Here is an 8,700-nt window from a genome sequence, read left to right as displayed (position 1 = left end):
AAACCACCTGATGATGTACCTGGCCTGCTGCTAGGCTACTGCTTCCACACCCTTAGGTAATAAGCTATTATCGCACTATATATATAGAGAGAGCTGGGCCCAGTGCTCTGGGCGGAGGTACAGACGCTAGTGCTTGACCTACTGCAGGGAGAACAAGCTGGGTAATAAACCCTTTCGCCCCAAGAACGTTCTACTGTCATTTCTTTGGTCACAGTGAATCCATAGTGCACTTTTCCGGGGCTGAAACTCACTGGCAAGACAGTCATGCAGCTTGTATGTGGATTTCCTTTTCTTCTTAAAACATTCTGCTTTACACTTGGTGGTGGCCCACTAAATGTTTGTAGAATGAAGTAACAAATTAATGAATTAAAACTAAAGCTATTCAACAATGGTTAAGATCCCTTGCCAGGAAAACAATACAGTAAAAGCTGTAATATTGTGGAAATGGCATTACTGGTTACACTGAGCCTGAGTCTCCGGAACTAGGACACAAGCTGAGAGTGTGTGTGCGGTGTGGGGGGAACAGGTCAGGTGGGACAGGGTGTGAAGCCATCTGGGAAGTCTGACACTGGAGCAGGTTGGAGTGAGGGCTCAGGGCTGGCTCCGAGGGGTTGGGGTTCTGACCAAGCTGTCCACTGACACAGCAATCTATGGTTTTGATGTATGAATTACCGCTTCTGTGAAGTCTGAAGTAAGCTGGGGAAGACTCCAGTAATGGTAGGACACATTATCAGGTATAGACTGTAGCGGGAACCCTTAGGCATGGCCTGGAGAACAGGTGTAGATCTGCTAACATCTAAGAGCAGTACATCACTGCTGCAGAATTGGGATTTAGGCTGTTAGAATTTCATCTAATGCAGGGGTCATAACCTTTATTGTGTCATAAATCCCTTTAGCAGTCTGAAGTGTGGTGAGGTACTGTTAATGTTACTGGTTTCTAGCTGACATACATAATAAAAGGAAGTGTTACAATACAGTGAGGGGCTAGGGAAACAAAGATGTAACTTTATTCCCCTATATCCAAGTTCCTGGACTCCTGAATTCTGGTCAAATCTCCCTTGTTTAAGCTGTAGCTATGCGAGCTTTTTTAGGGTCTGTCTATAGGTGCAGTAGAGTTTAAGGCAGCACATGAAGATATGTTCACTAACCCACTCTTCTGCCCCAGTGCTCAACGTTTTCAGTGGCTACGGGTTACAGGTTTGTAGCAAATGCTACGAAACTGCACTTGGTACTTAATTTTTACTCCCTTGTACATACACATTTACACAAAAGCATTGGACAGATATGTGTATGTCGATTTTTCTGTAATAAATAAGGAAAGCTTCATATACCATCTTATTTATGGGCATGTGTAAATTATAAAAACCAAACCTTGGCTAATGTCAGAGTGGAGGATTCTCTTTAAATACCTATTGTGAAGAATACTTATGTATTGCTTTAATGGAGTTAGCACATTCTAGTTAAAATAAACCAAATGACCCTAGAAATAAGGAACAAAAAGAATATTAATGAATGGATTGGCTAACTGCCTTGCGGCTATTTCCCCAAGTTGCCATTCATCTCTCCCTTGTTGTCAGTTAATACCTCTAGGGCGTCCCTCTGGGAGATTCCAGAGGCTTCTTCTGGTCCAGGTGTTGACCTGCACATGTGTTCCCACTCCCACAGGACCACAGGCAGAGTGGGAGCAGGACCACTATCTGTGCTGTGGTGCGGTCCGCCCGTTTCTGGTCTGTTAGTGGTTTCTTGCATTTCAGTGATTGAGGCAGAGAAGTCAGGATCGGCCTCACCCGGAAAGATTGCTAATTTAAAGCACCATGCTAAAGGCTATGATTTCTTTCTCATGCCCTGGCCTTAGCAGACATGGTAGGCAATCGACTCTTCCCCCAAGCTAACACCTGCTCCGGTCTATGAATGCCTCCTCATGAGCTGGTAAGCCCACTAATTAACCTGCCAAGACCTTTCAGTCAAGGGGGCTGCCGATCACTCAGCAGCAGGGTGTTCTAGCAGGCCAAGTGAATGAGAAAACAGACCAGCACAAGGACTACGACATCCAGAGGCACTGAAATGAACCCATACAATGGGGAAACCGCTCGCAGTTCCCAGCAACACTTGGATTATAGGTCCTGCACGTGAGAATTGAAAAGCTCTATCTCCCAACTGTGTTCAGGATGCCTCCCTCCTCCCCCTTTTTGGTGAATTGGTGAGTTAGTTGTCTGGTGAAAGCAGGTAGGAAAACAAGACCCTGGTCTACAGCCCTTGGAATATAGGTTTCTAACATATTTTTTTTTCTAGAACATTTTCAAAAATAGAAAATGAAACAAGATGGCAGAGGAAAATAATAAAAACTGTAATAGCAGAAGGCAACCTATTGAAAACCAGTCACGAGAAAGACGGCTTACAGAATGTGTTGTATAGAGAACAAATTTATGGAACTCTTACAGTCTTCAAATAGCTTTATGTATGGAAGGTGCTAGTTCGTTGTATATGTGGAGGTGTGCTCCCAAATAAAGGGCAGGGATTGGGGTGGTGACGCACACTTCAGAAACACCAGGTGAAAGTAGTCTTGGGACAGACTGGCTTTGCTTGGGAAGGCTTTTTAGGTCCTAAGTAGTGTTTTGGAAGAAATTAAATCATTCATAAAGATACATTATGGGCCGAGCAACAAACGACGGGGGTCACTGAAGGACACAGAGCAGGAGCGTGCAGGAAAGATCGGGCGAGCACTCCTCCAGGATGTGCTGGGGGACATTAGGATATTTCTGGTGACTCTTTTACTCACACTGTTTAGAGGACAATCACTTCTTGTTTGGGCCTGAATCCTTGGTTTTGTCTTAGCTTTTATATAATTTTACATTATTGTAGAAAAAATGGAAACAAAAAAGGGTCAGGAACTCCCAGGAGGGGGGAACAAGCATAAAACATTCTTTACTACAAACTGAGAGTTGGACAAATGTTAAAACATTTGCCAACGCCCGACCTTTAAGAGTTACTTTTCTTTGCCCTATGGGCCTTCGAAAGCTTTAAATGGCGGCTGAGATTCATTCATCGGTGGAAGAAACTAGCATTAATCCATTAGTTTTTAGACTAAGTGATGGACACTTCACTGGCCCTGAAAAGTATTTCTGGATATAAAATACTTTGTTCCAAAGGATACTGTATTTCTTTAAACAGTGAGATTTTACAAATGACCAGATATTTGTGTGTGTGTGTATGTGTGATGTTTTTCTTGTTAGGTTTATAAAGCTCTGGTTGCATTCAATTTTCCAGGAAATTGGTATCAGATAACCCCGCAGTGAACAGTTACCTCTAGAGAGCAGAGTTTTATCTGGCATTGAATACTTGCTGGTTAAGTTTTCTAGAGATATGTTTATTTTCAGTTCAAAGACAAAATAGAAAACTCCATAGTGGAAAATGTTACCTTTTAGTTCACACTCTTTTAATCCCTTAGCCCTCATAAAATAAACATTCTAAAGTATAAGCAGTGGGAAATAATGTAAACTCTGCAGAAACAGAAAATAAATTAGTTTCTTTCCAACTTGGTGGAGGTCCTTTTACTGAACACTATACTCTGTTGCAAACAGAATTCCTCTTGAAGGAAGCATAAATCTTTGGCCTATTTCACCATTTCCCCAGCATTGTGTAACAAGCATATTTTAAATTCACTTTCTTCTCCAACTGCAGCGAAAAGGCAAGGAGTCATTTGTGTTTCAGGAGCCTGAAAAACAGAAAAAGAAGTGTCAGTGGTTTAAGTGTTAGTACTATGGTGCGAAAGTGTTAACATAGTATCGTGCTGAATTTGGAGACCAAAAGAAAATTCAACTGCAGATATATGATTCAGTTCACAAGTCTGGGCTCACTGTTTGGAATCTTTTTACTTATGAGAGAGCAGGGGAGAATCCAATTCTGCACCGCTCTGTGACTCAGTCAGCACGGACTTCCTAAAAGATCCAGCAGAAATTCCACAGCCTCTAAATGTGGGATCTACATCTCCAAGATCCTGTGGAGTGAGAGCCTGCAGGATTTTAGACTAGGAATCCTGTCGCCTTGGATTTCAGTCTCTCTTTTACAGTAGCCACAGAAAGCAAGGTCTGAAAAAAGGCATTTAGGACAAGAATGGGAGTGAGGAGCCTGGCAATTTATACATGGAAGAATTTATTTACTGGGCCAAGAGTTCAAACTTGGCTGGAATACAGCAAGTCGGCCTCCCACGGATGAGTGAGAGGTCTGGAGCCTGAAAGGATGCTCGATTAGCTTCAGAACAGGGGACAGTGATGCAGACAGAGGACTGGGGGCTCTGAGTACCCTCCTAGCAACTGATTCACATCAGGAAAGAAAACAGAAAACAGAAGCACTGCAAGCATAATAAACATTAACAAAAAGAAAACATTTTAGATGTTAGGAGGGAGGTTTGCCTGGTGTGGAGATGTGGTCCAGCCTCATTTCAATAGCTCTGGTAACCCTGGACGTGAGGCTCAGTGACTCCAGGGAGGAGAGAGGGGACAGGGTGAGAGGTGGGGTGCTCAGTGGACTGAGATAACCCAAGCCAAGCAAGGCTGGAAAAGGCCTTCTGGGCTCCAGGTGGGCTTCAGCTGATCACTTTGTACTAAGTGGTTTTGTGTTTAAAGGGGCTTCAAGTTGTGTTCCTCATTTTTAGAAAACTTAAAGGTTGCAGGAGTATAGAATGTCTGAATATAGATTTAATGATGAACCAAAATTTTGAAGATGAAAACCACAGAGCCCAGGTGTCCCCCTAGGGAACCCCAAAACCCTGTGGTTTGCAACTTGGGGAAAATAGGTCCAGCCTCCAGAAGGGTTACAGGAAGCAACTACACTCAAGATGAGTTTATGATTGTTTCTGCTCTAAAGGCAGTCTGGGGAAGAAATGAGCTGGTTTGTACTTCTTTCTGTGTGTGCAATTCAAGAAAAACAATTCTTTGGTGAATGACCAACATTTATAGCAGGACCAGCGGCAATCTGATTTTGTAGTAAACACTACCTGTACATTGGCATGAAGTAAGGGAGTATCTGAATTCTTTAGGAACTCCGCCAGACTTCATTGCCTTCATTTGAATCCTGCCAAGCCTTGGAAATATGATTAAGGTTCAGAATGAGAAACCAAAACGGGGGAAAAGAAAAAAGAAATCAAACCCCCGAGTCCAATCATCTTCAAACAAAAGACTGAAGAGTGATAACGTAGGATCAGATTCACTGCGACAAACAATTTATTTTAGTTCTATTTGGTGACATCCAAAAGAATGAATCATGCCTTTATTGATGAGAGCACTCGGAATGGAGCAAGAGCTCAAATTCTGGTGACTTCTTGGCATCTCCTGCTGGTGTTAAGTCTCACACAGTTTCCTAGAGAGCGAGGTCAGCAGGCAAGGAGAGGAAGCGGATGGGAAGAAATAAGTCACCCACTGAGTGCAGGCCTCTTCCATGTGCTACACGTCTGCAACACGTTTTGCAGGAATAATGAGTTGAGTGCAGAGCTATCTGGAGTCTGACCAGTATGTGAACAAAGCAACCAGACATTTCTTTTGATGCCCACATTTATCCAAGTTGACCATCATCCAAACTTTAACATTTTAATTTTATGTATTTTTAATAGCCACAGACCTTTGACTGTCAGTAGAAGTGGTCCCCGACTGCCATTTGCGAGGCCACAGGAAACAGAAAGAATGTTGGTGGATTGTTATTTTGAGGAGTCCCTAGGAAGGAATGTTTGTTTTGCACAGTGGTTTTATCTTATGACACTGTATCCATTTTCAATTGTTCAAGTAGGTCAAGTGATGGGTTTTGAACCACTGCCCACCAAGCTGAGAACAGGATTTGGCACTTCACAAAGAAGAAAGAAGCCTTGGATAACTGAGTGGGAAAAATGCCATTCAATGAGAGAGTTGAGTAAGAGCCCTATTATACTTTGACTAAAATGAATTTTGACAATTAACTTTTAATACCCAATAATCTTTTGTTATTATAAAAACAAAATCACCTGGTTACCCCCAAATTACAGGTCTACTTGAATAGCTGGTTATCATCTTCCAGAATGTGCCATAGTTCATTTACCCCATGACTGAAATGAAAAGGGCATCCTTTGGTTTGGGGTATAAAGGCTGGGGTAAGCAGATCCAGGTTGAGTCCTAGCTTCTGTGCTTACTAGCTGTGCAACTTGAGCAAGCTGTTCACCTCTCTGGGCTACAGTTTTCATAGCTCTGAAATAAAAACACTACCCATCTCTCTGGGTTGATATCAGCATGCCATGTGACGGGGATGGCAAAGCTCTGGAATGAGAGGCAGGCTGAGCAGGGAAAGTGGCTCTGCAGTCCTATGGACTGGGGCCACCCTCAGCTACCCACTCCTGGTGACCGTGGGAGAAGGCACCCCCAACTCTTGGCTCAGCACCTGGCTCCAAGGGGTGCCAGGACCACCCATGCGAGGTGCTTAGTGCGGTGGTGGGCATGCTGGAGGTCCTCACCACCAGCCAGCATCCTGGCCTTCAACCCTGCTCAAGCTTTCCACAAAATTCAGAGGAACTCTTGTTAGGGAACATGAACAGAGGATGTAAGGGGACGTGATAGCTCAGGATGGGTCCTTGGCATTACCGGAGTCTTAACTGCAACAATGAAGGTAAAACTGGGTTTATGTGGCCTACTTGGAGAACAAATGAAAATGGACCAAAAGGCTGGACAACTACTATTTAAGAGAGTTGAAAGGATTGTACCACACTTGTTCTGGAGAAAAATGACAAACGGCAGAAATGCAGCATCAGGGGTTCTGGTCATGAAAAGGGGGAGTAATCAGGACAGGAGTTAATTTTCATTTAAGGGAATGAAACTGTTATTTTCCCAAGGCCCAGGTGGGAAACCCGAGACATTCACACACACACACGGAGTCAAACCCAAAGGCCCGAACGACAATGCTATCAAAGTTCAAGTTTATGGGTTTCTTTGTTAAATTAGTTTCCCCTAGTTCATTTTCTGGAGTTTTCTTTTTTCAGAAATGACAGATATGAAATGTGGTTATGGTTAAAGCTAAATACAGCTGTCACTCCTCAGCAAAGAACACATACAAGTGACACCATACACCTCACACAGCACCCAAACCAGACAATTCCACACCTTGTATTAATGTAATTTCCAATAAATGGTTCCTTCTTTTTCCAATCGTAGCCTAGGTCTTTAGTGTTTTAGTTACAAAGATTAAAAAAACCAAAAAAAACTTAACCCCTACTTCTCCTTGGTTCAGGCTGACATATAAACCTCATTTCCCTGACTGCCTTTGTAACCCATGTCTATAGCTTCCCTGTATGCACGTAATTAAATTTTGGTGTTTTTTTTCCCCCTCCTGTTTATTGTTTAACAAAAAAAATCTTCCCATGTTGACTACTGGTGGTGAAGCAAACTCAAGTGAGAATCCCGTATATCTGGCCTGGGGCCATAACTCAGAGATGATCAGACAGAAGGGTCTTTAGGTCAAGTATACTCATCTGGAAGGCCAGGAAGATGCTGGCAAGGGGGCGGTTGCCGGGCTTAGGACCAAGACCAGGAGTGAGTGGGGAAAATGAACAGGGGGTGTCCGGGGGAAGGAATGTGTCTGGAGAACATGGTGAGGATATATTTGATATATGGGATGGGGAAAAGCAGCTGCAAGCCTCTAAAACTTCAGACTGGGAGTTTTCCAGTGGGGAGGATTAGGAGGGTGGTCATTTCTCTTCATGATAGGAAGCTGGGACAGGAGCCAGCAGGTGTGGCCGCGGGGCTGTGGGGTAGACCTCATAGGACCGAGGGGCCCCAGCTGTGGGCTGCCTACGCCAGCTCCAAGTCAAGCCCAACCCTCCTAAATGTGTGGACCATAAGCCATCAAAGCGTCCAATTTCTGCTGCCCTGTCCTTCTCTGACTCTGACGTAGGCGATGTCCCATGTTTATGTGTCTTTCCAGGGGTACAAGAGCCTAACCCACCTGTTGTGCTGAGTCCATTACTGAACTGTGTTCTCAAAAACATGTTAAAGTCCTGACCCCTGGTACCTGTGATAGTGATCTTATTTGGAAATAGGGTATTTTCGGATGTAATCAAGTAAGACGGTGTCAATAAGGTGGGCCCTAATTCAGTATGCCTGGGGTCCCTATAAGAAGAGAATGCCATGCAAAGACTGAGATGCCCAGGGACAATGCCCTACGACCACGCAGGCAGACTGGGGCAGTGCAGCTGAGGGATGTCCAAGATTTGACGGCAGCTACAGAAAGAAGCTGGGAAGAAGCCCGGATGGGTTCTACCAACGTCTCAGAGCATGCACGGTTCCGCGGACACCTTGACTTTGGACTTCTAGCCTCCAGAACTGTGAGAATAAATTTCTGTTGCATTAAGCCACCCGGTGTGATTCTGTTATGGTGGATTAGGAAACAAACACACTGGGATTCCTCTGTCACGTCATCCTAACTCTGTATGAAGAGATAGGTGGTAGGAAGGTACAGTTATTCTTTTAAAATGATAGCAGATACAGTAGTCCCCCTTTAGTCCCGTTTTTACTTTCTATAGTTACTTGTGGTCACCTGAGGTCTGGAAACAGATGAACCCCCGGGACATATCAATAGTAGCCTAACTGCTGTGTCATGCTGCACATGTCAACGCATCATGTGGGCATTTTATCATCTCACATCACAAGAAGGGTGAGTACAGTACAGTAAGATATTTGGAGAGAG

General features: G+C 43.9%; 1 protein-coding gene across 1 annotated transcript in view; it reads right to left on the bottom strand.

Annotated features, from left to right (window-relative positions):
* Positions 1 to 3,346: 3,346 nt before the first annotated feature.
* Positions 3,347 to 8,700, bottom strand: part of MTHFD1L (methylenetetrahydrofolate dehydrogenase (NADP+ dependent) 1 like) — a 164,690-nt gene continuing 159,336 nt past the window's right edge. The window contains exon 28 of the mRNA XM_073219755.1: positions 3,347 to 3,715. The gene's annotated coding sequence lies outside the window, so the exon portion shown is untranslated. The remainder of the gene's footprint in view (positions 3,716 to 8,700) is intronic.

Source organism: Manis javanica, chromosome 13 (assembly GCF_040802235.1).
Source record: "Manis javanica isolate MJ-LG chromosome 13, MJ_LKY, whole genome shotgun sequence".
NCBI classification, from domain to species: domain Eukaryota; kingdom Metazoa; phylum Chordata; class Mammalia; order Pholidota; family Manidae; genus Manis; species Manis javanica.
This window is presented reverse-complemented; position numbering and strand designations above follow the sequence as displayed.